Source organism: Ambystoma mexicanum, chromosome 5q (assembly GCF_040938575.1).
Source record: "Ambystoma mexicanum isolate Mex_15411 chromosome 5q, UKY_AmexF1_1, whole genome shotgun sequence".
Lineage (NCBI taxonomy): Eukaryota > Metazoa > Chordata > Amphibia > Caudata > Ambystomatidae > Ambystoma > Ambystoma mexicanum.
This window is the reverse complement of record NC_090933.1, coordinates 527,140,035-527,167,893: the sequence shown is the minus strand read 5'-3', so window position 1 is coordinate 527,167,893 and position 27,859 is coordinate 527,140,035. Positions and strand designations below refer to the sequence as shown.

The window sequence follows — 27,859 nt, the reverse complement described above, 5'->3', positions numbered from 1 at the left end:
CGTGCAAGTGGCCTTAAACAGCAGGCAAGCACCTTCTCAATTCAGCTCTCGGGTCTATGGGGTTGGTGTGCAGCCTCTTGATCACAAGCGCAGGTCCAGCGTGAAAGGGCGTGGCAGTGGAGTCACTCTGCTATTAAGACCTAGTTGGCCAATCTTCATTGCAATGGATGGCCATCTGCAGCTTTATTTGTAGCTCCATTACTTTTTGTTTTGGGCAAAAAGGTGACATTGTGATTTTTCCCCTGGCAGATGAAGAGAAGCGACTTTATGCACTACAGGTCCCTGGACAGCCAAGCAAGTGCGAGATAAAGACTAAGCTGTCCTTTAAGATCATTTGCTCAGAAGGGGAATTAGCTCAGATGGTAGAGCGCTCGCTTTGCATGCGAGAGGTAGCGGGATCGATGCCCGCATTCTCCAGCAAGAAACTTTTCTTTCATTTGACTTTTTTTATTCAAAACTCTTAAATCCTCGCAAATGAGGCATGCGCTGCTGGCTTCAGGGTGTTTACTATCATCCCAAAAGTCTTCCGTCCATTTTCTACTATGCCAAAACGTTACACATTTCTGCACCAAGGCTGGCAGCTGGCGTGAAACTATGCAACAGAGAGAAATAAAATGAGAAGCAAGCACCTTCTCTATTCAGCTCTCGGGTCTATGGGGCCGGCATTTAAAGTCTCCGACCAGCAGGGCACGTTCGGGACTACACAGCGCCCCCCAGCAAAATAATAGCCTGCACCCACCCTCTACTCCCGCATATAACTTTGGCAGAAGTTTGAACAAAATTCCAGGATCCACCCCTGATGGGACTCGAACCCACGATCCTTGGTTTAAGTAGGCCACTGCCTTATCCATAAGGCCACTAGGGCCGCTCAGCCAACAGCTCGAGAGTTCTTTCTTTTCCTCTTCTCTCACTGGTGTCACCTGTACTGGCCCACTGATAACTACAGGAGCATTGGATCACGTCCAAAGCTGCACTGTCCCATAACACGCGTGCAACCTGCACCTGCTTGCACTCGGCTGGACACTTCCGCTTTATGGGACACACGTTGGAAAGTGGACTCCGTTTCCAGACCTCAATCTTCCCTGTTTAGTATTCTGACGCTCTATTGGAAAATATGTCCATCTGGTAAAAATGACAAATGCACTCCAAAGCTGGGCCTTTGGCTCCAAGCAGCGTGCAAGTGGCCTTAAACAGCAGGCAAGCACCTTCTCAATTCAGCTCTCGGGTCTATGGGGTTGGTGTGCAGCCTCTTGATCACAAGCGCAGGTCCAGCGTGAAAGGGCGTGGCAGTGGAGTCACTCTGCTATTAAAACCTAGTTGGCCAATCTTCATTGCAATGGATGGCCATCTGCAGCTTTATTTGTAGCTCCATTACTTTTTGTTTTGGGCAAAAAGGTGACATTGTGATTTTTCCCCTGGCAGATGAAGAGAAGCGACTTTATGCACTACAGGTCCCTGGACAGCCAAGCAAGTGCGAGATAAAGACTAAGCTGTCCTTTAAGATCACTTGCGCAGAAGGGGAATTAGCTCAGATGGTAGAGCGCTTGCTTTGCATGCGAGAGGTAGCGGGATCGATGCCCGCATTCTCCAGCAAGAAACTTTTCTTTCATTTGACTTTTTTTATTCAAAACTCTTAAATCCTCGCAAATGAGGCATGCGCTGCTGGCTTCAGGGTGTTTACTATCATCCCAAAAGTCTTCCGTCCATTTTCTACTATGCCAAAACGTTACACATTTCTGCACCAAGGCTGGCAGCTGGCGTGAAACTATGCAACAGAGAGAAATAAAATGAGAAGCAAGCACCTTCTCTATTCAGCTCTCGGGTCTATGGGGCCGGCATTTAAAGTCTCCGACCAGCAGGGCACGTTCGGGACTACACAGCGCCCCCCAGCAAAATAATAGCCTGCACCCACCCTCTACTCCCGCATATAACTTTGGCAGAAGTTTGAACAAAATTCCAGGATCCACCCCTGATGGGACTCGAACCCACGATCCTTGGTTTAAGTAGGCCACTGCCTTATACATAAGGCCACTGGGGCCGCTCAGCCAACAGCTCGAGAGTTCTTTCTTTTCCTCTTCTCTCACTGGTGTCACCTGTACTGGCCCACTGATAACTACAGGAGCATTGGATCACGTCCAAAGCTGCACTGTCCCATAACACGCGTGCAACCTGCACCTGCTTGCACTCGGCTGGACACTTCCGCATTATGGGACACACGTTGGAAAGTGGACTCCGTTTCCAGACCTCAATCTTCCCTGTTTAGTATTCTGACGCTCTATTGGAAAATATGTCCATCTGGTAAAAATGACAAATGCACTCCAAAGCTGGGCCTTTGGCTCCAAGCAGCGTGCAAGTGGCCTTAAACAGCAGGCAAGCACCTTCTCAATTCAGCTCTCGGGTCTATGGGGTTGGTGTGCAGCCTCTTGATCACAAGCGCAGGTCCAGCGTGAAAGGGCGTGGCAGTGGAGTCACTCTGCTATTAAGACCTAGTTGGCCAATCTTCATTGCAATGGATGGCCATCTGCAGCTTTATTTGTAGCTCCATTACTTTTTGTTTTGGGCAAAAAGGTGACATTGTGATTTTTCCCCTGGCAGATGAAGAGAAGCGACTTTATGCACTACAGGTCCCTGGACAGCCAAGCAAGTGCGAGATAAAGACTAAGCTGTCCTTTAAGATCACTTGCTCGGAAGGGGAATTAGCTCAGATGGTAGAGCGCTCGCTTTGCATGCGAGAGGTAGCGGGATCGATGCCCGCATTCTCCAGCAAGAAACTTTTCTTTCATTTGACTTTTTTTATTCAAAACTCTTAAATCCTCGCAAATGAGGCATGCGCTGCTGGCTTCAGGGTGTTTACTATCATCCCAAAAGTCTTCCGTCCATTTTCTACTATGCCAAAACGTTACACATTTCTGCACCAAGGCTGGCAGCTGGCGTGAAACTATGCAACAGAGAGAAATAAAATGAGAAGCAAGCACCTTCTCTATTCAGCTCTCGGGTCTATGGGGCCGGCATTTAAAGTCTCCGACCAGCAGGGCACGTTCGGGACTACACAGCGCCCCCCAGCAAAATAATAGCCTGCACCCACCCTCTACTCCCGCATATAACTTTGGCAGAAGTTTGAACAAAATTCCAGGATCCACCCCTGATGGGGCTCAAACCCACAATCCCTGGTTTAGTAGGCCACTGCCTTATCCATAAGGCCACTGGGGCCTCTCAGCCAACACCTCGAGAGTTCTTTCTTTTCCTCTTCTCTCACTGGTGTCACCTGTACTGGCCCACTGATAACTACGGGAGCATTGGATCACGTCCAAAACTGCACTGTCCCATAACACGCGTGCAACCTGCACCTGCTTGCACTCGGCTGGACACTTCCGCTTTATGGGACACACGTTGGAAAGTGGACTCAATTTCCAGACCTCAATCTTACCTGTTTAGTATTCTGACGCTCTATTGGAAAATATGTCCATCTGGTAAAAATGACAAATGCACTCCAACGCTGGGCCTTTGGCTCCAAGCAGCGTGCAAGCGGCCTTAAACAGCAGGCAAGCACCTTCTCAATTCAGCTCTCGGGTCTATGGGGTTGGTGTGCAGCCTCTTGATCACAAGCGCAGGTCCAGCGTGAAAGGGCGTGGCAGTGGAGTCACTCTGCTATTCAGACCTAGTTGGCTAATCCTCATTGCAATGGATGGCCATCTGCAGCTTTATTTGTAGCTCCATTACTTTTTGTTTTGGGCAAAAAGGTGAGATTGTGATTCTTTCCCCTGGCAGATGAAGAGAAGCGACTTTACGCACTACAGGTCCCTGGACAGCCAAGCAGGTTCGAGCTAAAGACTAAGCTGTCCTTTAAGATCATTTGCTCAGAAGGGGAATTAGCTCAGATGGTAGAGCGCTCGCTTAGCATGCGAGAGGTAGCGGGATCGATGCCCGCATTCTCCAGCAAGAAACTTTTCTTCCATTTGACTATTTTATTCAAAACTCTTAAATCCTCGCAAATGAGGCATGCGCTGCTGGCTTCAGGGTGTTTACTATCATCCCAAAAGTCTTCCGTCCATTTTCTACTATGCCAAAACGTTACACATTTCCGCACCAAGGCTGGCAGCGGGCGTGAAACTATGCAACAGAGAGAAATAAAATGAGAAGCAAGCACCTTCTCTATTCAGCTCTCGGGTCTATGGGGCCGGCATTTAAAGTCTCCTACCAGCAGGGCACGTTCGGGACTACACAGCGCCCCCCAGCAAAATAATAGCCTGCACCCACCCTCTACTCCCGCATATTAACTTTGGCAGAAGTTTGAACAAAATTCCAGGATCCACCCCTGATGGGGCTCAAACCCACAATCCCTGGTTTAGTAGGCCACTGCCTTATCCATAAGGCCACTGGGGCCTCTCAGCCAACAGCTCGAGAGTTCTTTCTTTTCCTCTTCTCTCACTGGTGTCACCTGTACTGGCCCACTGATAACTACAGGAGCATTGGATCACGTCCAAAACTGCACTGTCCCATAACACGCGTGCAACCTGCACCTGCTTGCACTCGGCTGGACACTTCCGCTTTATGGGACACACGTTGGAAAGTGGACTCAATTTCCAGACCTCAATCTTACCTGTTTAGTATTCTGACGCTCTATTGGAAAATATGTCCATCTGGTAAAAATGACAAATGCACTCCAACGCTGGGCCTTTGGCTCCAAGCAGCGTGCAAGCGGCCTTAAACAGCAGGCAAGCACCTTCTCAATTCAGCTCTCGGGTCTATGGGGTTGGTGTGCAGCCTCTTGATCACAAGCGCAGGTCCAGCGTGAAAGGGCGTGGCAGTGGAGTCACTCTGCTATTCAGACCTAGTTGGCTAATCCTCATTGCAATGGATGGCCATCTGCAGCTTTATTTGTAGCTCCATTACTTTTTGTTTTGGGCAAAAAGGTGAGATTGTGATTCTTTCCCCTGGCAGATGAAGAGAAGCGACTTTACGCACTACAGGTCCCTGGACAGCCAAGCAGGTTCGAGCTAAAGACTAAGCTGTCCTTTAAGATCATTTGCTCAGAAGGGGAATTAGCTCAGATGGTAGAGCGCTCGCTTAGCATGCGAGAGGTAGCGGGATCGATGCCCGCATTCTCCAGCAAGAAACTTTTCTTCCATTTGACTATTTTATTCAAAACTCTTAAATCCTCGCAAATGAGGCATGCGCTGCTGGCTTCAGGGTGTTTACTATCATCCCAAAAGTCTTCCGTCCATTTTCTACTATGCCAAAACGTTACACATTTCCGCACCAAGGCTGGCAGCGGGCGTGAAACTATGCAACAGAGAGAAATAAAATGAGAAGCAAGCACCTTCTCTATTCAGCTCTCGGGTCTATGGGGCCGGCATTTAAAGTCTCCTACCAGCAGGGCACGTTCGGGACTACACAGCGCCCCCCAGCAAAATAATAGCCTGCACCCACCCTCTACTCCCGCATATTAACTTTGGCAGAAGTTTGAACAAAATTCCAGGATCCACCCCTGATGGGGCTCAAACCCACAATCCCTGGTTTAGTAGGCCACTGCCTTATCCATAAGGCCACTGGGGCCTCTCAGCCAACAGCTCGAGAGTTCTTTCTTTTCCTCTTCTCTCACTGGTGTCACCTGTACTGGCCCACTGATAACTACAGGAGCATTGGATCACGTCCAAAACTGCACTGTCCCATAACACGCGTGCAACCTGCACCTGCTTGCACTCGGCTGGACACTTCCGCTTTATGGGACACACGTTGGAAAGTGGACTCAATTTCCAGACCTCAATCTTACCTGTTTAGTATTCTGACGCTCTATTGGAAAATATGTCCATCTGGTAAAAATGACAAATGCACTCCAACGCTGGGCCTTTGGCTCCAAGCAGCGTGCAAGCGGCCTTAAACAGCAGGCAAGCACCTTCTCAATTCAGCTCTCGGGTCTATGGGGTTGGTGTGCAGCCTCTTGATCACAAGCGCAGGTCCAGCGTGAAAGGGCGTGGCAGTGGAGTCACTCTGCTATTCAGACCTAGTTGGCTAATCCTCATTGCAATGGATGGCCATCTGCAGCTTTATTTGTAGCTCCATTACTTTTTGTTTTGGGCAAAAAGGTGAGATTGTGATTCTTTCCCCTGGCAGATGAAGAGAAGCGACTTTACGCACTACAGGTCCCTGGACAGCCAAGCAGGTTCGAGCTAAAGACTAAGCTGTCCTTTAAGATCATTTGCTCAGAAGGGGAATTAGCTCAGATGGTAGAGCGCTCGCTTAGCATGCGAGAGGTAGCGGGATCGATGCCTGCATTCTCCAGCAAGAAACCTTTCTTCCATTTGACTATTTTATTCAAAACTCTTAAATCCTCGCAAATGAGGCATGCGCTGCTGGCTTCAGGGTGTTTACTATCATCCCAAAAGTCTTCCGTCCATTTTCTACTATGCCAAAACGTTACACATTTCCGCACCAAGGCTGGCAGCGGGCGTGAAACTATGCAACAGAGAGAAATAAAATGAGAAGCAAGCACCTTCTCTATTCAGCTCTCGGGTCTATGGGGCCGGCATTTAAAGTCTCCTACCAGCAGGGCACGTTCGGGACTACACAGCGCCCCCCAGCAAAATAATAGCCTGCACCCACCCTCTACTCCCGCATATTAACTTTGGCAGAAGTTTGAACAAAATTCCAGGATCCACCCCTGATGGGGCTCAAACCCACAATCCCTGGTTTAGTAGGCCACTGCCTTATCCATAAGGCCACTGGGGCCGCTCAGCCAACACCTCGAGAGTTCTTTCTTTTCCTCTTCTCTCACTGGTGTCACCTGTACTGGCCCACTGATAACTACGGGAGCATTGGATCACGTCCAAAACTGCACTGTCCCATAACACGCGTGCAACCTGCACCTGCTTGCACTCGGCTGGACACTTCCGCTTTATGGGACACACGTTGGAAAGTGGACTCAATTTCCAGACCTCAATCTTACCTGTTTAGTATTCTGACGCTCTATTGGAAAATATGTCCATCTGGTAAAAATGACAAATGCACTCCAACGCTGGGCCTTTGGCTCCAAGCAGCGTGCAAGCGGCCTTAAACAGCAGGCAAGCACCTTCTCAATTCAGCTCTCGGGTCTATGGGGTTGGTGTGCAGCCTCTTGATCACAAGCGCAGGTCCAGCGTGAAAGGGCGTGGCAGTGGAGTCACTCTGCTATTCAGACCTAGTTGGCTAATCCTCATTGCAATGGATGGCCATCTGCAGCTTTATTTGTAGCTCCATTACTTTTTGTTTTGGGCAAAAAGGTGAGATTGTGATTCTTTCCCCTGGCAGATGAAGAGAAGCGACTTTACGCACTACAGGTCCCTGGACAGCCAAGCAGGTGCGAGCTAAAGACTAAGCTGTCCTTTAAGATCATTTGCTCAGAAGGGGAATTAGCTCAGATGGTAGAGCGCTCGCTTAGCATGCGAGAGGTAGCGGGATCGATGCCCGCATTCTCCAGCAAGAAACTTTTCTTCCATTTGACTATTTTATTCAAAACTCTTAAATCCTCGCAAATGAGGCATGCGCTGCTGGCTTCAGGGTGTTTACTATCATCCTAAAAGTCTTCCGTCCATTTTCTACTATGCCAAAACGTTACACATTACCGCACCAAGGCTGGCAGCGGGCGTGAAACTATGCAACAGAGAGAAATAAAATGAGAAGCAAGCACCTTCTCTATTCAGCTCTCGGGTCTATGGGGCCGGCATTTAAAGTCTCCTACCAGCAGGGCACGTTCGGGACTACACAGCGCCCCCCAGCAAAATAATAGCCTGCACCCACCCTCTACTCCCGCATATTAACTTTGGCAGAAGTTTGAACAAAATTCCAGGATCCACCCCTGATGGGACTCAAACCCACAATCCCTGGTTTAGTAGGTCACTGCCTTATCCATAAGGCCACTGGGGCCTCTCAGCCAACAGCTCGAGAGTTCTTTCTTTTCCTCTTCTCTCACTGGTGTCACCTGTACTGGCCCACTGATAACTACAGGAGCATTGGATCACGTCCAAAGCTGCACTGTCCCATAACACGCGTGCAACCTGCACCTGCTTGCACTCGGCTGGACACTTCCGCTTTATGGGACACACGTTGGAAAGTGGACTCAATTTCCAGACCTCAATCTTACCTGTTTAGTATTCTGACGCTCTATTGGAAAATATGTCCATCTGGTAAAAATGACAAATGCACTCCAACGCTGGGCCTTTGGCTCCAAGCAGCGTGCAAGCGGCCTTAAACAGCAGGCAAGCACCTTCTCAATTCAGCTCTCGGGTCTATGGGGTTGGTGTGCAGCCTCTTGATCACAAGCGCAGGTCCAGCGTGAAAGGGCGTGGCAGTGGAGTCACTCTGCTATTCAGACCTAGTTGGCCAATCCTCATTGCAATGGATGGCCATCTGCAGCTTTATTTGTTGCTCCATTACTTTTTGTTTTGGGCAAAAAGGTGAGATTGTGATTCTTTCCCCTGGCAGATGAAGAGAAGCGACTTTACGCACTACAGGTCCCTGGACAGCCAAGCAGGTTCGAGCTAAAGACTAAGCTGTCCTTTAAGATCATTTGCTCAGAAGGGGAATTAGCTCAGATGGTAGAGCGCTCGCTTAGCATGCGAGAGGTAGCGGGATCGATGCCCGCATTCTCCAGCAAGAAACTTTTCTTCCATTTGACTATTTTATTCAAAACTCTTAAATCCTCGCAAATGAGGCATGCGCTGCTGGCTTCAGGGTGTTTACTATCATCCCAAAAGTCTTCCGTCCATTTTCTACTATGCCAAAACGTTACACATTTCCGCACCAAGGCTGGCAGCGGGCGTGAAACTATGCAACAGAGAGAAATAAAATGAGAAGCAAGCACCTTCTCTATTCAGCTCTCGGGTCTATGGGGCCGGCATTTAAAGTCTCCTACCAGCAGGGCACGTTCGGGACTACACAGCGCCCCCCAGCAAAATAATAGCCTGCACCCACCCTCTACTCCCGCATATTAACTTTGGCAGAAGTTTGAACAAAATTCCAGGATCCACCCCTGATGGGGCTCAAACCCACAATCCCTGGTTTAGTAGGCCACTGCCTTATCCATAAGGCCACTGGGGCCTCTCAGCCAACAGCTCGAGAGTTCTTTCTTTTCCACTTCTCTCACTGGTGTCACCTGTACTGGCCCACTGATAACTACGGGAGCATTGGATCACGTCCAAAACTGCACTGTCCCATAACACGCGTGCAACCTGCACCTGCTTGCACTCGGCTGGACACTTCCGCTTTATGGGACACACGTTGGAAAGTGGACTCAATTTCCAGACCTCAATCTTACCTGTTTAGTATTCTGACGCTCTATTGGAAAATATGTCCATCTGGTAAAAATGACAAATGCACTCCAACGCTGGGCCTTTGGCTCCAAGCAGCGTGCAAGCGGCCTTAAACAGCAGGCAAGCACCTTCTCAATTCAGCTCTCGGGTCTATGGGGTTGGTGTGCAGCCTCTTGATCACAAGCGCAGGTCCAGCGTGAAAGGGCGTGGCAGTGGAGTCACTCTGCTATTCAGACCTAGTTGGCTAATCCTCATTGCAATGGATGGCCATCTGCAGCTTTATTTGTAGCTCCATTACTTTTTGTTTTGGGCAAAAAGGTGAGATTGTGATTCTTTCCCCTGGCAGATGAAGAGAAGCGACTTTACGCACTACAGGTCCCTGGACAGCCAAGCAGGTTCGAGCTAAAGACTAAGCTGTCCTTTAAGATCATTTGCTCAGAAGGGGAATTAGCTCAGATGGTAGAGCGCTCGCTTAGCATGCGAGAGGTAGCGGGATCGATGCCCGCATTCTCCAGCAAGAAACTTTTCTTCCATTTGACTATTTTATTCAAAACTCTTAAATCCTCGCAAATGAGGCATGCGCTGCTGGCTTCAGGGTGTTTACTATCATCCCAAAAGTCTTCCGTCCATTTTCTACTATGCCAAAACGTTACACATTTCCGCACCAAGGCTGGCAGCGGGCGTGAAACTATGCAACAGAGAGAAATAAAATGAGAAGCAAGCACCTTCTCTATTCAGCTCTCGGGTCTATGGGGCCGGCATTTAAAGTCTCCTACCAGCAGGGCACGTTCGGGACTACACAGCGCCCCCCAGCAAAATAATAGCCTGCACCCACCCTCTACTCCCGCATATTAACTTTGGCAGAAGTTTGAACAAAATTCCAGGATCCACCCCTGATGGGGCTCAAACCCACAATCCCTGGTTTAGTAGGCCACTGCCTTATCCATAAGGCCACTGGGGCCTCTCAGCCAACAGCTCGAGAGTTCTTTCTTTTCCTCTTCTCTCACTGGTGTCACCTGTACTGGCCCACTGATAACTACGGGAGCATTGGATCACGTCCAAAACTGCACTGTCCCATAACACGCGTGCAACCTGCACCTGCTTGCACTCGGCTGGACACTTCCGCTTTATGGGACACACGTTGGAAAGTGGACTCAATTTCCAGACCTCAATCTTACCTGTTTAGTATTCTGACGCTCTATTGGAAAATATGTCCATCTGGTAAAAATGACAAATGCACTCCAACGCTGGGCCTTTGGCTCCAAGCAGCGTGCAAGCGGCCTTAAACAGCAGGCAAGCACCTTCTTAATTCAGCTCTCGGGTCTATGGGGTTGGTGTGCAGCCTCTTGATCACAAGCGCAGGTCCAGCGTGAAAGGGCGTGGCAGTGGAGTCACTCTGCTATTCAGACCTAGTTGGCCAATCCTCATTGCAATGGATGGCCATCTGCAGCTTTATTTGTTGCTCCATTACTTTTTGTTTTGGGCAAAAAGGTGAGATTGTGATTCTTTCCCCTGGCAGATGAAGAGAAGCGACTTTACGCACTACAGGTCCCTGGACAGCCAAGCAGGTTCGAGCTAAAGACTAAGCTGTCCTTTAAGATCATTTGCTCAGAAGGGGAATTAGCTCAGATGGTAGAGCGCTCGCTTAGCATGCGAGAGGTAGCGGGATCGATGCCCGCATTCTCCAGCAAGAAACTTTTCTTCCATTTGACTATTTTATTCAAAACTCTTAAATCCTCGCAAATGAGGCATGCGCTGCTGGCTTTAGGGTGTTTACTATCATCCCAAAAGTCTTCCGTCCATTTTCTACTATGCCAAAACGTTACACATTTCCGCACCAAGGCTGGCAGCGGGCGTGAAACTATGCAACAGAGAGAAATAAAATGAGAAGCAAGCACCTTCTCTATTCAGCTCTCGGGTCTATGGGGCCGGCATTTAAAGTCTCCTACCAGCAGGGCACGTTCGGGACTACACAGCGCCCCCCAGCAAAATAATAGCCTGCACCCACCCTCTACTCCCGCATATTAACTTTGGCAGAAGTTTGAACAAAATTCCAGGATCCACCCCTGATGGGGCTCAAACCCACAATCCCTGGTTTAGTAGGCCACTGCCTTATCCATAAGGCCACTGGGGCCTCTCAGCCAACAGCTCGAGAGTTCTTTCTTTTCCACTTCTCTCACTGGTGTCACCTGTACTGGCCCACTGATAACTACGGGAGCATTGGATCACGTCCAAAACTGCACTGTCCCATAACACGCGTGCAACCTGCACCTGCTTGCACTCGGCTGGACACTTCCGCTTTATGGGACACACGTTGGAAAGTGGACTCAATTTCCAGACCTCAATCTTACCTGTTTAGTATTCTGACGCTCTATTGGAAAATATGTCCATCTGGTAAAAATGACAAATGCACTCCAACGCTGGGCCTTTGGCTCCAAGCAGCGTGCAAGCGGCCTTAAACAGCAGGCAAGCACCTTCTCAATTCAGCTCTCGGGTCTATGGGGTTGGTGTGCAGCCTCTTGATCACAAGCGCAGGTCCAGCGTGAAAGGGCGTGGCAGTGGAGTCACTCTGCTATTCAGACCTAGTTGGCTAATCCTCATTGCAATGGATGGCCATCTGCAGCTTTATTTGTAGCTCCATTACTTTTTGTTTTGGGCAAAAAGGTGAGATTGTGATTCTTTCCCCTGGCAGATGAAGAGAAGCGACTTTACGCACTACAGGTCCCTGGACAGCCAAGCAGGTGCGAGCTAAAGACTAAGCTGTCCTTTAAGATCATTTGCTCAGAAGGGGAATTAGCTCAGATGGTAGAGCGCTCGCTTAGCATGCGAGAGGTAGCGGGATCGATGCCCGCATTCTCCAGCAAGAAACTTTTCTTCCATTTGACTATTTTATTCAAAACTCTTAAATCCTCGCAAATGAGGCATGCGCTGCTGGCTTCAGGGTGTTTACTATCATCCCAAAAGTCTTCCGTCCATTTTCTACTATGCCAAAACGTTACACATTACCGCACCAAGGCTGGCAGCGGGCGTGAAACTATGCAACAGAGAGAAATAAAATGAGAAGCAAGCACCTTCTCTATTCAGCTCTCGGGTCTATGGGGCCGGCATTTAAAGTCTCCTACCAGCAGGGCACGTTCGGGACTACACAGCGCCCCCCAGCAAAATAATAGCCTGCACCCACCCTCTACTCCCGCATATTAACTTTGGCAGAAGTTTGAACAAAATTCCAGGATCCACCCCTGATGGGACTCAAACCCACAATCCCTGGTTTAGTAAGCCACTGCCTTATCCATAAGGCCACTGGGGCCTCTCAGCCAACACCTCGAGAGTTCTTTCTTTTCCTCTTCTCTCACTGGTGTCACCTGTACTGGCCCACTGATAACTACGGGAGCATTGGATCACGTCCAAAGCTGCACTGTCCCATAACACGCGTGCAACCTGCACCTGCTTGCACTCGGCTGGACACTTCCGCTTTATGGGACACACGTTGGAAAGTGGACTCAATTTCCAGACCTCAATCTTACCTGTTTAGTATTCTGACGCTCTATTGGAAAATATGTCCATCTGGTAAAAATGACAAATGCACTCCAACGCTGGGCCTTTGGCTCCAAGCAGCGTGCAAGCGGCCTTAAACAGCAGGCAAGCACCTTCTCAATTCAGCTCTCGGGTCTATGGGGTTGGTGTGCAGCCTCTTGATCACAAGCGCAGGTCCAGCGTGAAAGGGCGTGGCAGTGGAGTCACTCTGCTATTCAGACCTAGTTGGCTAATCCTCATTGCAATGGATGGCCATCTGCAGCTTTATTTGTAGCTCCATTACTTTTTGTTTTGGGCAAAAAGGTGAGATTGTGATTCTTTCCCCTGGCAGATGAAGAGAAGCGACTTTACGCACTACAGGTCCCTGGACAGCCAAGCAGGTTCGAGCTAAAGACTAAGCTGTCCTTTAAGATCATTTGCTCAGAAGGGGAATTAGCTCAGATGGTAGAGCGCTTGCTTAGCATGCGAGAGGTAGCGGGATCGATGCCCGCATTCTCCAGCAAGAAACTTTTCTTCCATTTGACTATTTTATTCAAAACTCTTAAATCCTCGCAAATGAGGCATGCGCTGCTGGCTTCAGGGTGTTTACTATCATCCCAAAAGTCTTCCGTCCATTTTCTACTATGCCAAAACGTTACACATTTCCGCACCAAGGCTGGCAGCGGGCGTGAAACTATGCAACAGAGAGAAATAAAATGAGAAGCAAGCACCTTCTCTATTCAGCTCTCGGGTCTATGGGGCCGGCATTTAAAGTCTCCTACCAGCAGGGCACGTTCGGGACTACACAGCGCCCCCCAGCAAAATAATAGCCTGCACCCACCCTCTACTCCCGCATATTAACTTTGGCAGAAGTTTGAACAAAATTCCAGGATCCACCCCTGATGGGGCTCAAACCCACAATCCCTGGTTTAGTAGGCCACTGCCTTATCCATAAGGCCACTGGGGCCTCTCAGCCAACAGCTCGAGAGTTCTTTCTTTTCCTCTTCTCTCACTGGTGTCACCTGTACTGGCCCACTGATAACTACAGGAGCATTGGATCACGTCCAAAACTGCACTGTCCCATAACACGCGTGCAACCTGCACCTGCTTGCACTCGGCTGGACACTTCCGCTTTATGGGACACACGTTGGAAAGTGGACTCAATTTCCAGACCTCAATCTTACCTGTTTAGTATTCTGACGCTCTATTGGAAAATATGTCCATCTGGTAAAAATGACAAATGCACTCCAACGCTGGGCCTTTGGCTCCAAGCAGCGTGCAAGCGGCCTTAAACAGCAGGCAAGCACCTTCTCAATTCAGCTCTCGGGTCTATGGGGTTGGTGTGCAGCCTCTTGATCACAAGCGCAGGTCCAGCGTGAAAGGGCGTGGCAGTGGAGTCACTCTGCTATTCAGACCTAGTTGGCTAATCCTCATTGCAATGGATGGCCATCTGCAGCTTTATTTGTAGCTCCATTACTTTTTGTTTTGGGCAAAAAGGTGAGATTGTGATTCTTTCCCCTGGCAGATGAAGAGAAGCGACTTTACGCACTACAGGTCCCTGGACAGCCAAGCAGGTTCGAGCTAAAGACTAAGCTGTCCTTTAAGATCATTTGCTCAGAAGGGGAATTAGCTCAGATGGTAGAGCGCTCGCTTAGCATGCGAGAGGTAGCGGGATCGATGCCTGCATTCTCCAGCAAGAAACTTTTCTTCCATTTGACTATTTTATTCAAAACTCTTAAATCCTCGCAAATGAGGCATGCGCTGCTGGCTTCAGGGTGTTTACTATCATCCCAAAAGTCTTCCGTCCATTTTCTACTATGCCAAAACGTTACACATTTCCGCACCAAGGCTGGCAGCGGGCGTGAAACTATGCAACAGAGAGAAATAAAATGAGAAGCAAGCACCTTCTCTATTCAGCTCTCGGGTCTATGGGGCCGGCATTTAAAGTCTCCTACCAGCAGGGCACGTTCGGGACTACACAGCGCCCCCCAGCAAAATAATAGCCTGCACCCACCCTCTACTCCCGCATATTAACTTTGGCAGAAGTTTGAACAAAATTCCAGGATCCACCCCTGATGGGGCTCAAACCCACAATCCCTGGTTTAGTAGGCCACTGCCTTATCCATAAGGCCACTGGGGCCTCTCAGCCAACAGCTCGAGAGTTCTTTCTTTTCCTCTTCTCTCACTGGTGTCACCTGTACTGGCCCACTGATAACTACAGGAGCATTGGATCACGTCCAAAACTGCACTGTCCCATAACACGCGTGCAACCTGCACCTGCTTGCACTCGGCTGGACACTTCCGCTTTATGGGACACACGTTGGAAAGTGGACTCAATTTCCAGACCTCAATCTTACCTGTTTAGTATTCTGACGCTCTATTGGAAAATATGTCCATCTGGTAAAAATGACAAATGCACTCCAACGCTGGGCCTTTGGCTCCAAGCAGCGTGCAAGCGGCCTTAAACAGCAGGCAAGCACCTTCTCAATTCAGCTCTCGGGTCTATGGGGTTGGTGTGCAGCCTCTTGATCACAAGCGCAGGTCCAGCGTGAAAGGGCGTGGCAGTGGAGTCACTCTGCTATTCAGACCTAGTTGGCTAATCCTCATTGCAATGGATGGCCATCTGCAGCTTTATTTGTAGCTCCATTACTTTTTGTTTTGGGCAAAAAGGTGAGATTGTGATTCTTTCCCCTGGCAGATGAAGAGAAGCGACTTTACGCACTACAGGTCCCTGGACAGCCAAGCAGGTTCGAGCTCAAGACTAAGCTGTCCTTTAAGATCATTTGCTCAGAAGGGGAATTAGCTCAGATGGTAGAGCGCTCGCTTAGCATGCGAGAGGTAGCGGGATCGATGCCTGCATTCTCCAGCAAGAAACTTTTCTTCCATTTGACTATTTTATTCAAAACTCTTAAATCCTCGCAAATGAGGCATGCGCTGCTGGCTTCAGGGTGTTTACTATCATCCCAAAAGTCTTCCGTCCATTTTCTACTATGCCAAAACGTTACACATTTCCGCACCAAGGCTGGCAGCGGGCGTGAAACTATGCAACAGAGAGAAATAAAATGAGAAGCAAGCACCTTCTCTATTCAGCTCTCGGGTCTATGGGGCCGGCATTTAAAGTCTCCTACCAGCAGGGCACGTTCGGGACTACACAGCGCCCCCCAGCAAAATAATAGCCTGCACCCACCCTCTACTCCCGCATATTAACTTTGGCAGAAGTTTGAACAAAATTCCAGGATCCACCCCTGATGGGGCTCAAACCCACAATCCCTGGTTTAGTAGGCCACTGCCTTATCCATAAGGCCACTGGGGCCGCTCAGCCAACACCTCGAGAGTTCTTTCTTTTCCTCTTCTCTCACTGGTGTCACCTGTACTGGCCCACTGATAACTACGGGAGCATTGGATCACGTCCAAAACTGCACTGTCCCATAACACGCGTGCAACCTGCACCTGCTTGCACTCGGCTGGACACTTCCGCTTTATGGGACACACGTTGGAAAGTGGACTCAATTTCCAGACCTCAATCTTACCTGTTTAGTATTCTGACGCTCTATTGGAAAATATGTCCATCTGGTAAAAATGACAAATGCACTCCAACGCTGGGCCTTTGGCTCCAAGCAGCGTGCAAGCGGCCTTAAACAGCAGGCAAGCACCTTCTCAATTCAGCTCTCGGGTCTATGGGGTTGGTGTGCAGCCTCTTGATCACAAGCGCAGGTCCAGCGTGAAAGGGCGTGGCAGTGGAGTCACTCTGCTATTCAGACCTAGTTGGCTAATCCTCATTGCAATGGATGGCCATCTGCAGCTTTATTTGTAGCTCCATTACTTTTTGTTTTGGGCAAAAAGGTGAGATTGTGATTCTTTCCCCTGGCAGATGAAGAGAAGCGACTTTACGCACTACAGGTCCCTGGACAGCCAAGCAGGTGCGAGCTAAAGACTAAGCTGTCCTTTAAGATCATTTGCTCAGAAGGGGAATTAGCTCAGATGGTAGAGCGCTCGCTTAGCATGCGAGAGGTAGCGGGATCGATGCCCGCATTCTCCAGCAAGAAACTTTTCTTCCATTTGACTATTTTATTCAAAACTCTTAAATCCTCGCAAATGAGGCATGCGCTGCTGGCTTCAGGGTGTTTACTATCATCCTAAAAGTCTTCCGTCCATTTTCTACTATGCCAAAACGTTACACATTACCGCACCAAGGCTGGCAGCGGGCGTGAAACTATGCAACAGAGAGAAATAAAATGAGAAGCAAGCACCTTCTCTATTCAGCTCTCGGGTCTATGGGGCCGGCATTTAAAGTCTCCTACCAGCAGGGCACGTTCGGGACTACACAGCGCCCCCCAGCAAAATAATAGCCTGCACCCACCCTCTACTCCCGCATATTAACTTTGGCAGAAGTTTGAACAAAATTCCAGGATCCACCCCTGATGGGACTCAAACCCACAATCCCTGGTTTAGTAGGTCACTGCCTTATCCATAAGGCCACTGGGGCCTCTCAGCCAACAGCTCGAGAGTTCTTTCTTTTCCTCTTCTCTCACTGGTGTCACCTGTACTGGCCCACTGATAACTACAGGAGCATTGGATCACGTCCAAAGCTGCACTGTCCCATAACACGCGTGCAACCTGCACCTGCTTGCACTCGGCTGGACACTTCCGCTTTATGGGACACACGTTGGAAAGTGGACTCAATTTCCAGACCTCAATCTTACCTGTTTAGTATTCTGACGCTCTATTGGAAAATATGTCCATCTGGTAAAAATGACAAATGCACTCCAACGCTGGGCCTTTGGCTCCAAGCAGCGTGCAAGCGGCCTTAAACAGCAGGCAAGCACCTTCTCAATTCAGCTCTCGGGTCTATGGGGTTGGTGTGCAGCCTCTTGATCACAAGCGCAGGTCCAGCGTGAAAGGGCGTGGCAGTGGAGTCACTCTGCTATTCAGACCTAGTTGGCTAATCCTCATTGCAATGGATGGCCATCTGCAGCTTTATTTGTAGCTCCATTACTTTTTGTTTTGGGCAAAAAGGTGAGATTGTGATTCTTTCCCCTGGCAGATGAAGAGAAGCGACTTTACGCACTACAGGTCCCTGGACAGCCAAGCAGGTTCGAGCTAAAGACTAAGCTGTCCTTTAAGATCATTTGCTCAGAAGGGGAATTAGCTCAGATGGTAGAGCGCTCACTTAGCATGCGAGAGGTAGCGGGATCAATGCCCGCATTCTCCAGCAAGAAACTTTTCTTCCATTTGACTATTTTATTCAAAACTCTTAAATCCTCGCAAATGAGGCATGCGCTGCTGGCTTCAGGGTGTTTACTATCATCCCAAAAGTCTTCCGTCCATTTTCTACTATGCCAAAACGTTACACATTTCCGCACCAAGGCTGGCAGCGGGCGTGAAACTATGCAACAGAGAGAAATAAAATGAGAAGCAAGCACCTTCTCTATTCAGCTCTCGGGTCTATGGGGCCGGCATTTAAAGTCTCCTACCAGCAGGGCACGTTCGGGACTACACAGCGCCCCCCAGCAAAATAATAGCCTGCACCCACCCTCTACTCCTGCATATATCTTTGGCAGAAGTTTGAACAAAATTCCAGGATCCACCCCTGATGGGACTTGAACCCATGATAGCTGGTTTATGTAGGCCACTGCCTTATCCATAAGGCCACTGGGGCCTCTCAGCCAAAAGCTCGAGAGTTCTTTCTTTTCCTCTTCTCTCACTGGTGTCACCTGTACTGGCCCACTGATAACTACGGGAGCATTGGATCACGTCCAAAGCTGCACTGTCCCATAACACGCGTGCAACCTGCACCTGCTTGCACTCGGCTGGACACTTCCGCTTTATGGGACACACGTTGGAAAGTGGACTCAATTTCCAGACCTCAATCTTACCTGTTTAGTATTCTGACGCTCTATTGGAAAATATGTCCATCTGGTAAAAATGACAAATGCACTCCAACGCTGGGCCTTTGGCTCCAAGCAGCGTGCAAGCGGCCTTAAACAGCAGGCAAGCACCTTCTCAATTCAGCTCTCGGGTCTATGGGGTTGGTGTGCAGCCTCTTGATCACAAGCGCAGGTCCAGCGTGAAAGGGCGTGGCAGTGGAGTCACTCTGCTATTCAGACCTAGTTGGCTAATCCTCATTGCAATGGATGGCCATCTGCAGCTTTATTTGTAGCTCCATTACTTTTTGTTTTGGGCAAAAAGGTGAGATTGTGATTCTTTCCCCTGGCAGATGAAGAGAAGCGACTTTACGCACTACAGGTCCCTGGACAGCCAAGCAGGTTCGAGCTAAAGACTAAGCTGTCCTTTAAGATCATTTGCTCAGAAGGGGAATTAGCTCAGATGGTAGAGCGCTCGCTTAGCATGCGAGAGGTAGCGGGATCGATGCCCGCATTCTCCAGCAAGAAACTTTTCTTCCATTTGACTATTTTATTCAAAACTCTTAAATCCTCGCAAATGAGGCATGCGCTGCTGGCTTCAGGGTGTTTACTATCATCCCAAAAGTCTTCCGTCCATTTTCTACTATGCCAAAACGTTACACATTTCCGCACCAAGGCTGGCAGCGGGCGTGAAACTATGCAACAGAGAGAAATAAAATGAGAAGCAAGCACCTTCTCTATTCAGCTCTCGGGTCTATGGGGCCGGCATTTAAAGTCTCCTACCAGCAGGGCACGTTCGGGACTACACAGCGCCCCCCAGCAAAATAATAGCCTGCACCCACCCTCTACTCCCGCATATTAACTTTGGCAGAAGTTTGAACAAAATTCCAGGATCCACCCCTGATGGGGCTCAAACCCACAATCCCTGGTTTAGTAGGCCACTGCCTTATCCATAAGGCCACTGGGGCCTCTCAGCCAACAGCTCGAGAGTTCTTTCTTTTCCTCTTCTCTCACTGGTGTCACCTGTACTGGCCCACTGATAACTACGGGAGCATTGGATCACGTCCAAAACTGCACTGTCCCATAACACGCGTGCAACCTGCACCTGCTTGCACTCGGCTGGACACTTCCGCTTTATGGGACACACGTTGGAAAGTGGACTCAATTTCCAGACCTCAATCTTACCTGTTTAGTATTCTGACGCTCTATTGGAAAATATGTCCATCTGGTAAAAATGACAAATGCACTCCAACGCTGGGCCTTTGGCTCCAAGCAGCGTGCAAGCGGCCTTAAACAGCAGGCAAGCACCTTCTTAATTCAGCTCTCGGGTCTATGGGGTTGGTGTGCAGCCTCTTGATCACAAGCGCAGGTCCAGCGTGAAAGGGCGTGGCAGTGGAGTCACTCTGCTATTCAGACCTAGTTGGCCAATCCTCATTGCAATGGATGGCCATCTGCAGCTTTATTTGTTGCTCCATTACTTTTTGTTTTGGGCAAAAAGGTGAGATTGTGATTCTTTCCCCTGGCAGATGAAGAGAAGCGACTTTACGCACTACAGGTCCCTGGACAGCCAAGCAGGTTCGAGCTAAAGACTAAGCTGTCCTTTAAGATCATTTGCTCAGAAGGGGAATTAGCTCAGATGGTAGAGCGCTCGCTTAGCATGCGAGAGGTAGCGGGATCGATGCCCGCATTCTCCAGCAAGAAACTTTTCTTCCATTTGACTATTTTATTCAAAACTCTTAAATCCTCGCAAATGAGGCATGCGCTGCTGGCTTCAGGGTGTTTACTATCATCCCAAAAGTCTTCCGTCCATTTTCTACTATGCCAAAACGTTACACATTTCCGCACCAAGGCTGGCAGCGGGCGTGAAACTATGCAACAGAGAGAAATAAAATGAGAAGCAAGCACCTTCTCTATTCAGCTCTCGGGTCTATGGGGCCGGCATTTAAAGTCTCCTACCAGCAGGGCACGTTCGGGACTACACAGCGCCCCCCAGCAAAATAATAGCCTGCACCCACCCTCTACTCCCGCATATTAACTTTGGCAGAAGTTTGAACAAAATTCCAGGATCCACCCCTGATGGGGCTCAAACCCACAATCCCTGGTTTAGTAGGCCACTGCCTTATCCATAAGGCCACTGGGGCCTCTCAGCCAACAGCTCGAGAGTTCTTTCTTTTCCACTTCTCTCACTGGTGTCACCTGTACTGGCCCACTGATAACTACGGGAGCATTGGATCACGTCCAAAACTGCACTGTCCCATAACACGCGTGCAACCTGCACCTGCTTGCACTCGGCTGGACACTTCCGCTTTATGGGACACACGTTGGAAAGTGGACTCAATTTCCAGACCTCAATCTTACCTGTTTAGTATTCTGACGCTCTATTGGAAAATATGTCCATCTGGTAAAAATGACAAATGCACTCCAACGCTGGGCCTTTGGCTCCAAGCAGCGTGCAAGCGGCCTTAAACAGCAGGCAAGCACCTTCTCAATTCAGCTCTCGGGTCTATGGGGTTGGTGTGCAGCCTCTTGATCACAAGCGCAGGTCCAGCGTGAAAGGGCGTGGCAGTGGAGTCACTCTGCTATTCAGACCTAGTTGGCTAATCCTCATTGCAATGGATGGCCATCTGCAGCTTTATTTGTAGCTCCATTACTTTTTGTTTTGGGCAAAAAGGTGAGATTGTGATTCTTTCCCCTGGCAGATGAAGAGAAGCGACTTTACGCACTACAGGTCCCTGGACAGCCAAGCAGGTGCGAGCTAAAGACTAAGCTGTCCTTTAAGATCATTTGCTCAGAAGGGGAATTAGCTCAGATGGTAGAGCGCTCGCTTAGCATGCGAGAGGTAGCGGGATCGATGCCCGCATTCTCCAGCAAGAAACTTTTCTTCCATTTGACTATTTTATTCAAAACTCTTAAATCCTCGCAAATGAGGCATGCGCTGCTGGCTTCAGGGTGTTTACTATCATCCTAAAAGTCTTCCGTCCATTTTCTACTATGCCAAAACGTTACACATTACCGCACCAAGGCTGGCAGCGGGCGTGAAACTATGCAACAGAGAGAAATAAAATGAGAAGCAAGCACCTTCTCTATTCAGCTCTCGGGTCTATGGGGCCGGCATTTAAAGTCTCCTACCAGCAGGGCACGTTCGGGACTACACAGCGCCCCCCAGCAAAATAATAGCCTGCACCCACCCTCTACTCCCGCATATTAACTTTGGCAGAAGTTTGAACAAAATTCCAGGATCCACCCCTGATGGGGCTCAAACCCACAATCCCTGGTTTAGTAGGTCACTGCCTTATCCATAAGGCCACTGGGGCCTCTCAGCCAACAGCTCGAGAGTTCTTTCTTTTCCTCTTCTCTCACTGGTGTCACCTGTACTGGCCCACTGATAACTACAGGAGCATTGGATCACGTCCAAAGCTGCACTGTCCCATAACACGCGTGCAACCTGCACCTGCTTGCACTCGGCTGGACACTTCCGCTTTATGGGACACACGTTGGAAAGTGGACTCAATTTCCAGACCTCAATCTTACCTGTTTAGTATTCTGACGCTCTATTGGAAAATATGTCCATCTGGTAAAAATGACAAATGCACTCCAACGCTGGGCCTTTGGCTCCAAGCAGCGTGCAAGCGGCCTTAAACAGCAGGCAAGCACCTTCTCAATTCAGCTCTCGGGTCTATGGGGTTGGTGTGCAGCCTCTTGATCACAAGCGCAGGTCCAGCGTGAAAGGGCGTGGCAGTGGAGTCACTCTGCTATTCAGACCTAGTTGGCCAATCCTCATTGCAATGGATGGCCATCTGCAGCTTTATTTGTTGCTCCATTACTTTTTGTTTTGGGCAAAAAGGTGAGATTGTGATTCTTTCCCCTGGCAGATGAAGAGAAGCGACTTTACGCACTACAGGTCCCTGGACAGCCAAGCAGGTTCGAGCTAAAGACTAAGCTGTCCTTTAAGATCATTTGCTCAGAAGGGGAATTAGCTCAGATGGTAGAGCGCTCGCTTAGCATGCGAGAGGTAGCGGGATCGATGCCCGCATTCTCCAGCAAGAAACTTTTCTTCCATTTGACTATTTTATTCAAAACTCTTAAATCCTCGCAAATGAGGCATGCGCTGCTGGCTTCAGGGTGTTTACTATCATCCCAAAAGTCTTCCGTCCATTTTCTACTATGCCAAAACGTTACACATTTCCGCACCAAGGCTGGCAGCGGGCGTGAAACTATGCAACAGAGAGAAATAAAATGAGAAGCAAGCACCTTCTCTATTCAGCTCTCGGGTCTATGGGGCCGGCATTTAAAGTCTCCTACCAGCAGGGCACGTTCGGGACTACACAGCGCCCCCCAGCAAAATAATAGCCTGCACCCACCCTCTACTCCCGCATATTAACTTTGGCAGAAGTTTGAACAAAATTCCAGGATCCACCCCTGATGGGGCTCAAACCCACAATCCCTGGTTTAGTAGGCCACTGCCTTATCCATAAGGCCACTGGGGCCTCTCAGCCAACAGCTCGAGAGTTCTTTCTTTTCCACTTCTCTCACTGGTGTCACCTGTACTGGCCCACTGATAACTACGGGAGCATTGGATCACGTCCAAAACTGCACTGTCCCATAACACGCGTGCAACCTGCACCTGCTTGCACTCGGCTGGACACTTCCGCTTTATGGGACACACGTTGGAAAGTGGACTCAATTTCCAGACCTCAATCTTACCTGTTTAGTATTCTGACGCTCTATTGGAAAATATGTCCATCTGGTAAAAATGACAAATGCACTCCAACGCTGGGCCTTTGGCTCCAAGCAGCGTGCAAGCGGCCTTAAACAGCAGGCAAGCACCTTCTCAATTCAGCTCTCGGGTCTATGGGGTTGGTGTGCAGCCTCTTGATCACAAGCGCAGGTCCAGCGTGAAAGGGCGTGGCAGTGGAGTCACTCTGCTATTCAGACCTAGTTGGCTAATCCTCATTGCAATGGATGGCCATCTGCAGCTTTATTTGTAGCTCCATTACTTTTTGTTTTGGGCAAAAAGGTGAGATTGTGATTCTTTCCCCTGGCAGATGAAGAGAAGCGACTTTACGCACTACAGGTCCCTGGACAGCCAAGCAGGTGCGAGCTAAAGACTAAGCTGTCCTTTAAGATCATTTGCTCAGAAGGGGAATTAGCTCAGATGGTAGAGCGCTCGCTTAGCATGCGAGAGGTAGCGGGATCGATGCCCGCATTCTCCAGCAAGAAACTTTTCTTCCATTTGACTATTTTATTCAAAACTCTTAAATCCTCGCAAATGAGGCATGCGCTGCTGGCTTCAGGGTGTTTACTATCATCCCAAAAGTCTTCCGTCCATTTTCTACTATGCCAAAACGTTACACATTACCGCACCAAGGCTGGCAGCGGGCGTGAAACTATGCAACAGAGAGAAATAAAATGAGAAGCAAGCACCTTCTCTATTCAGCTCTCGGGTCTATGGGGCCGGCATTTAAAGTCTCCTACCAGCAGGGCACGTTCGGGACTACACAGCGCCCCCCAGCAAAATAATAGCCTGCACCCACCCTCTACTCCCGCATATTAACTTTGGCAGAAGTTTGAACAAAATTCCAGGATCCACCCCTGATGGGACTCAAACCCACAATCCCTGGTTTAGTAGGCCACTGCCTTATCCATAAGGCCACTGGGGCCTCTCAGCCAACACCTCGAGAGTTCTTTCTTTTCCTCTTCTCTCACTGGTGTCACCTGTACTGGCCCACTGATAACTACGGGAGCATTGGATCACGTCCAAAGCTGCACTGTCCCATAACACGCGTGCAACCTGCACCTGCTTGCACTTGGCTGGACACTTCCGCTTTATGGGACACACGTTGGAAAGTGGACTCAATTTCCAGACCTCAATCTTACCTGTTTAGTATTCTGACGCTCTATTGGAAAATATGTCCATCTGGTAAAAATGACAAATGCACTCCAACGCTGGGCCTTTGGCTCCAAGCAGCGTGCAAGCGGCCTTAAACAGCAGGCAAGCACCTTCTCAATTCAGCTCTCGGGTCTATGGGGTTGGTGTGCAGCCTCTTGATCACAAGCGCAGGTCCAGCGTGAAAGGGCGTGGCAGTGGAGTCACTCTGCTATTCAGACCTAGTTGGCTAATCCTCATTGCAATGGATGGCCATCTGCAGCTTTATTTGTAGCTCCATTACTTTTTGTTTTGGGCAAAAAGGTGAGATTGTGATTCTTTCCCCTGGCAGATGAAGAGAAGCGACTTTACGCACTACAGGTCCCTGGACAGCCAAGCAGGTTCGAGCTAAAGACTAAGCTGTCCTTTAAGATCATTTGCTCAGAAGGGGAATTAGCTCAGATGGTAGAGCGCTCGCTTAGCATGCGAGAGGTAGCGGGATCGATGCCCGCATTCTCCAGCAAGAAACTTTTCTTCCATTTGACTATTTTATTCAAAACTCTTAAATCCTCGCAAATGAGGCATGCGCTGCTGGCTTCAGGGTGTTTACTATCATCCCAAAAGTCTTCCGTCCATTTTCTACTATGCCAAAACGTTACACATTTCCGCACCAAGGCTGGCAGCGGGCGTGAAACTATGCAACAGAGAGAAATAAAATGAGAAGCAAGCACCTTCTCTATTCAGCTCTCGGGTCTATGGGGCCGGCATTTAAAGTCTCCTACCAGCAGGGCACGTTCGGGACTACACAGCGCCCCCCAGCAAAATAATAGCCTGCACCCACCCTCTACTCCCGCATATTAACTTTGGCAGAAGTTTGAACAAAATTCCAGGATCCACCCCTGATGGGGCTCAAACCCACAATCCCTGGTTTAGTAGGCCACTGCCTTATCCATAAGGCCACTGGGGCCTCTCAGCCAACAGCTCGAGAGTTCTTTCTTTTCCTCTTCTCTCACTGGTGTCACCTGTACTGGCCCACTGATAACTACGGGAGCATTGGATCACGTCCAAAACTGCACTGTCCCATAACACGCGTGCAACCTGCACCTGCTTGCACTCGGCTGGACACTTCCGCTTTATGGGACACACGTTGGAAAGTGGACTCAATTTCCAGACCTCAATCTTACCTGTTTAGTATTCTGACGCTCTATTGGAAAATATGTCCATCTGGTAAAAATGACAAATGCACTCCAACGCTGGGCCTTTGGCTCCAAGCAGCGTGCAAGCGGCCTTAAACAGCAGGCAAGCACCTTCTTAATTCAGCTCTCGGGTCTATGGGGTTGGTGTGCAGCCTCTTGATCACAAGCGCAGGTCCAGCGTGAAAGGGCGTGGCAGTGGAGTCACTCTGCTATTCAGACCTAGTTGGCCAATCCTCATTGCAATGGATGGCCATCTGCAGCTTTATTTGTTGCTCCATTACTTTTTGTTTTGGGCAAAAAGGTGAGATTGTGATTCTTTCCCCTGGCAGATGAAGAGAAGCGACTTTACGCACTACAGGTCCCTGGACAGCCAAGCAGGTTCGAGCTAAAGACTAAGCTGTCCTTTAAGATCATTTGCTCAGAAGGGGAATTAGCTCAGATGGTAGAGCGCTCGCTTAGCATGCGAGAGGTAGCGGGATCGATGCCCGCATTCTCCAGCAAGAAACTTTTCTTCCATTTGACTATTTTATTCAAAACTCTTAAATCCTCGCAAATGAGGCATGCGCTGCTGGCTTTAGGGTGTTTACTATCATCCCAAAAGTCTTCCGTCCATTTTCTACTATGCCAAAACGTTACACATTTCCGCACCAAGGCTGGCAGCGGGCGTGAAACTATGCAACAGAGAGAAATAAAATGAGAAGCAAGCACCTTCTCTATTCAGCTCTCGGGTCTATGGGGCCGGCATTTAAAGTCTCCTACCAGCAGGGCACGTTCGGGACTACACAGCGCCCCCCAGCAAAATAATAGCCTGCACCCACCCTCTACTCCCGCATATTAACTTTGGCAGAAGTTTGAACAAAATTCCAGGATCCACCCCTGATGGGGCTCAAACCCACAATCCCTGGTTTAGTAGGCCACTGCCTTATCCATAAGGCCACTGGGGCCTCTCAGCCAACAGCTCGAGAGTTCTTTCTTTTCCACTTCTCTCACTGGTGTCACCTGTACTGGCCCACTGATAACTACGGGAGCATTGGATCACGTCCAAAACTGCACTGTCCCATAACACGCGTGCAACCTGCACCTGCTTGCACTCGGCTGGACACTTCCGCTTTATGGGACACACGTTGGAAAGTGGACTCAATTTCCAGACCTCAATCTTACCTGTTTAGTATTCTGACGCTCTATTGGAAAATATGTCCATCTGGTAAAAATGACAAATGCACTCCAACGCTGGGCCTTTGGCTCCAAGCAGCGTGCAAGCGGCCTTAAACAGCAGGCAAGCACCTTCTCAATTCAGCTCTCGGGTCTATGGGGTTGGTGTGCAGCCTCTTGATCACAAGCGCAGGTCCAGCGTGAAAGGGCGTGGCAGTGGAGTCACTCTGCTATTCAGACCTAGTTGGCTAATCCTCATTGCAATGGATGGCCATCTGCAGCTTTATTTGTAGCTCCATTACTTTTTGTTTTGGGCAAAAAGGTGAGATTGTGATTCTTTCCCCTGGCAGATGAAGAGAAGCGACTTTACGCACTACAGGTCCCTGGACAGCCAAGCAGGTGCGAGCTAAAGACTAAGCTGTCCTTTAAGATCATTTGCTCAGAAGGGGAATTAGCTCAGATGGTAGAGCGCTCGCTTAGCATGCGAGAGGTAGCGGGATCGATGCCCGCATTCTCCAGCAAGAAACTTTTCTTCCATTTGACTATTTTATTCAAAACTCTTAAATCCTCGCAAATGAGGCATGCGCTGCTGGCTTCAGGGTGTTTACTATCATCCCAAAAGTCTTCCGTCCATTTTCTACTATGCCAAAACGTTACACATTACCGCACCAAGGCTGGCAGCGGGCGTGAAACTATGCAACAGAGAGAAATAAAATGAGAAGCAAGCACCTTCTCTATTCAGCTCTCGGGTCTATGGGGCCGGCATTTAAAGTCTCCTACCAGCAGGGCACGTTCGGGACTACACAGCGCCCCCCAGCAAAATAATAGCCTGCACCCACCCTCTACTCCCGCATATTAACTTTGGCAGAAGTTTGAACAAAATTCCAGGATCCACCCCTGATGGGACTCAAACCCACAATCCCTGGTTTAGTAAGCCACTGCCTTATCCATAAGGCCACTGGGGCCTCTCAGCCAACACCT

General features: G+C 49.3%; 23 non-coding genes across 23 annotated transcripts; all 23 read left to right on the top strand.

Moving 5' to 3' along the window:
- Positions 1-344: 344 nt before the first annotated feature.
- Positions 345-417, top strand: TRNAA-UGC (transfer RNA alanine (anticodon UGC)). Its single transcript has one exon. It is a non-coding gene; the product is annotated as a tRNA-Ala (tRNA).
- Positions 418-1,517: 1,100 nt separating this feature from the next.
- TRNAA-UGC (transfer RNA alanine (anticodon UGC)) lies at positions 1,518-1,590 on the top strand. The gene has a single exon. It is a non-coding gene; the product is annotated as a tRNA-Ala (tRNA).
- A 1,100-nt stretch (positions 1,591-2,690) lies between these two features.
- TRNAA-UGC (transfer RNA alanine (anticodon UGC)) lies at positions 2,691-2,763 on the top strand. Its single transcript has one exon. It is a non-coding gene; the product is annotated as a tRNA-Ala (tRNA).
- A 1,100-nt stretch (positions 2,764-3,863) lies between these two features.
- TRNAA-AGC (transfer RNA alanine (anticodon AGC)) lies at positions 3,864-3,936 on the top strand. Its single transcript has one exon. It is a non-coding gene; the product is annotated as a tRNA-Ala (tRNA).
- Positions 3,937-5,036: 1,100 nt separating this feature from the next.
- Positions 5,037-5,109, top strand: TRNAA-AGC (transfer RNA alanine (anticodon AGC)). Its single transcript has one exon. It is a non-coding gene; the product is annotated as a tRNA-Ala (tRNA).
- Positions 5,110-6,209: 1,100 nt separating this feature from the next.
- On the top strand, positions 6,210-6,282 carry TRNAA-AGC (transfer RNA alanine (anticodon AGC)). Its single transcript has one exon. It is a non-coding gene; the product is annotated as a tRNA-Ala (tRNA).
- A 1,100-nt stretch (positions 6,283-7,382) lies between these two features.
- TRNAA-AGC (transfer RNA alanine (anticodon AGC)) lies at positions 7,383-7,455 on the top strand. Its single transcript has one exon. It is a non-coding gene; the product is annotated as a tRNA-Ala (tRNA).
- A 1,100-nt stretch (positions 7,456-8,555) lies between these two features.
- Positions 8,556-8,628, top strand: TRNAA-AGC (transfer RNA alanine (anticodon AGC)). The gene has a single exon. It is a non-coding gene; the product is annotated as a tRNA-Ala (tRNA).
- Positions 8,629-9,728: 1,100 nt separating this feature from the next.
- Positions 9,729-9,801, top strand: TRNAA-AGC (transfer RNA alanine (anticodon AGC)). The gene has a single exon. It is a non-coding gene; the product is annotated as a tRNA-Ala (tRNA).
- Positions 9,802-10,901: 1,100 nt separating this feature from the next.
- TRNAA-AGC (transfer RNA alanine (anticodon AGC)) lies at positions 10,902-10,974 on the top strand. Its single transcript has one exon. It is a non-coding gene; the product is annotated as a tRNA-Ala (tRNA).
- Positions 10,975-12,074: 1,100 nt separating this feature from the next.
- TRNAA-AGC (transfer RNA alanine (anticodon AGC)) lies at positions 12,075-12,147 on the top strand. The gene has a single exon. It is a non-coding gene; the product is annotated as a tRNA-Ala (tRNA).
- A 1,100-nt stretch (positions 12,148-13,247) lies between these two features.
- Positions 13,248-13,320, top strand: TRNAA-AGC (transfer RNA alanine (anticodon AGC)). Its single transcript has one exon. It is a non-coding gene; the product is annotated as a tRNA-Ala (tRNA).
- Positions 13,321-14,420: 1,100 nt separating this feature from the next.
- Positions 14,421-14,493, top strand: TRNAA-AGC (transfer RNA alanine (anticodon AGC)). The gene has a single exon. It is a non-coding gene; the product is annotated as a tRNA-Ala (tRNA).
- A 1,100-nt stretch (positions 14,494-15,593) lies between these two features.
- Positions 15,594-15,666, top strand: TRNAA-AGC (transfer RNA alanine (anticodon AGC)). The gene has a single exon. It is a non-coding gene; the product is annotated as a tRNA-Ala (tRNA).
- A 1,100-nt stretch (positions 15,667-16,766) lies between these two features.
- On the top strand, positions 16,767-16,839 carry TRNAA-AGC (transfer RNA alanine (anticodon AGC)). The gene has a single exon. It is a non-coding gene; the product is annotated as a tRNA-Ala (tRNA).
- A 2,273-nt stretch (positions 16,840-19,112) lies between these two features.
- On the top strand, positions 19,113-19,185 carry TRNAA-AGC (transfer RNA alanine (anticodon AGC)). Its single transcript has one exon. It is a non-coding gene; the product is annotated as a tRNA-Ala (tRNA).
- Positions 19,186-20,285: 1,100 nt separating this feature from the next.
- TRNAA-AGC (transfer RNA alanine (anticodon AGC)) lies at positions 20,286-20,358 on the top strand. The gene has a single exon. It is a non-coding gene; the product is annotated as a tRNA-Ala (tRNA).
- A 1,100-nt stretch (positions 20,359-21,458) lies between these two features.
- Positions 21,459-21,531, top strand: TRNAA-AGC (transfer RNA alanine (anticodon AGC)). Its single transcript has one exon. It is a non-coding gene; the product is annotated as a tRNA-Ala (tRNA).
- Positions 21,532-22,631: 1,100 nt separating this feature from the next.
- TRNAA-AGC (transfer RNA alanine (anticodon AGC)) lies at positions 22,632-22,704 on the top strand. The gene has a single exon. It is a non-coding gene; the product is annotated as a tRNA-Ala (tRNA).
- Positions 22,705-23,804: 1,100 nt separating this feature from the next.
- TRNAA-AGC (transfer RNA alanine (anticodon AGC)) lies at positions 23,805-23,877 on the top strand. The gene has a single exon. It is a non-coding gene; the product is annotated as a tRNA-Ala (tRNA).
- Positions 23,878-24,977: 1,100 nt separating this feature from the next.
- Positions 24,978-25,050, top strand: TRNAA-AGC (transfer RNA alanine (anticodon AGC)). The gene has a single exon. It is a non-coding gene; the product is annotated as a tRNA-Ala (tRNA).
- Positions 25,051-26,150: 1,100 nt separating this feature from the next.
- Positions 26,151-26,223, top strand: TRNAA-AGC (transfer RNA alanine (anticodon AGC)). The gene has a single exon. It is a non-coding gene; the product is annotated as a tRNA-Ala (tRNA).
- Positions 26,224-27,323: 1,100 nt separating this feature from the next.
- On the top strand, positions 27,324-27,396 carry TRNAA-AGC (transfer RNA alanine (anticodon AGC)). Its single transcript has one exon. It is a non-coding gene; the product is annotated as a tRNA-Ala (tRNA).
- The last annotated feature ends 463 nt before the right edge of the window (positions 27,397-27,859 follow it).